This window comes from Numida meleagris, unplaced genomic scaffold (assembly GCF_002078875.1).
Source record: "Numida meleagris isolate 19003 breed g44 Domestic line unplaced genomic scaffold, NumMel1.0 unplaced_Scaffold671, whole genome shotgun sequence".
Classification (NCBI taxonomy): domain Eukaryota; kingdom Metazoa; phylum Chordata; class Aves; order Galliformes; family Numididae; genus Numida; species Numida meleagris.
In genome coordinates, this window is record NW_018364886.1 from 15,698 (window position 1) to 17,106 (window position 1,409).

A 1,409-nucleotide genomic window follows, 5' to 3' on the forward strand; every position below is an offset into this window, starting at 1 on the left:
TGGTGGGGAGTTGCCCAAAATTGCCGTTTTTAGCCCCAAAATGAAGGGTTCCGAAACCTGACCAGAAATGGCCATTTCCAGCTCCCCAAAACCGTCATTTTTCACCCCAAATCGGGGCTCCCCTCCGGCCCGCTCCCTCCGCTTCGGGCCCGTCCCCAAAATCTCGATTTTTTCACCCAAAAAAACGCCAAAAAAGCGAAGTTTCGGGGGAGAGGGTGGGGGTTGGATTTTGGGTGGAATTCCGGCGTTTTTGGGTCATTTTGGGGTGTTTTTTTCTTGCAGGAGCTGCTGCGCTCGCTGCTCCCCGCCGTGCTGCGGGCCCTGCGCGACCTGATCGACGCCGACGAGGTGAATTTTGGGCCGAAAAACGCCGATTTTGGGTCATTTGTGCCAAAAACACCAATTTTGGGTCCTCGTGGTTTGAAGCCGTTTTGGGGCGAATTCGGGGGATTTTGGGGCACCCCAAAGCGGGGGCTTTGACCCCAGGGGGGGGCACTTCCGGTATTGGCCGTTTTTGGGGTGGATTTTGGGGCAAATCAGGGCGATTTTGGTCAAAATCGGCGTCCGCCCCGCCCCCATTTTTGGGTCATTTTGGGGCCGTTTTTGAGGCCGTTTTCAGCCGTTTTGGGGCCGTTTTGGGTTTTTCTCACCCCTCCTCCCCCCGTCCCGGTTTTGGCGGTGCCGTTTTTGGGTGAAATTGTGGCGTTTTTGGGTCGGTGCAGGAGCTGGGCGCCGACGCGCTGGAGGTGCTGGATGAGTTCATGGCGGCCGACCCCGCGGCCGTGACCTCTGACCTCCGACCTCTGCTCGACCTCTGCCTCCAGGTGGGTGCACAGGGGGCGGGGCTTCGAGGAAAGGGGCGGGGCCATGCGGCGAAGCCACGCCCCCTCCCTTTATGTATCCACAATGGGGGGCTATGGGAGTGGGCGGAGCCACGGGGCTAAGCCACGCCCCCTTCCTGTGCCCGGGTAAAGGGGGCGGGGCCACGTTGCTAAGCCCCGCCTCCTCTATAGGCAGACTAATAAAGGGGGCGTGGTCATGCAAGGGGGCGGGGCCACAGAGCAAAGCCCCGCCCGCTCTTTATAAGCATGGGGCGAGGGGCGTGGCCAAAAGGAGGGGGCGTGGCTTTAACAGTAGGCCACGCCCCTTTCTATAAGTGTGTGGGAGAAGGGGCGGGGCCTCGGGGGATGGGGCGGGGCCTAAGAAGTAAGCCACGCCCCCATGTGTAGAGTGCCGAGGGGGCGTGGCCTCTGGCAAACCCCGCCCCCTCCACCTTTGCGGTGTGTATGAAGGGGGCGTGGCCACACTCGTAGGCTCCGCCCCTTTGCGTGGGAGGGGCTACAAAAAGGGGCGTGGCCTCGAGGGCAAGCCACGCCCTCCTATGTTAATAAGGGGGCGTGGTCATAGGA

General features: G+C 61.2%; 1 long non-coding RNA gene across 1 annotated transcript in view; it reads left to right on the forward strand.

Annotated features, from left to right (window-relative positions):
• Positions 1-6: 6 nt before the first annotated feature.
• Positions 7-1,409, forward strand: part of LOC110391957 — a 7,594-nt gene continuing 6,191 nt past the window's right edge. Inside the window, exons 1-2 of the long non-coding RNA XR_002434193.1 lie at positions 7-348; positions 723-824. This is a non-coding gene — a long non-coding RNA (uncharacterized LOC110391957). The remainder of the gene's footprint in view (positions 349-722; positions 825-1,409) is intronic.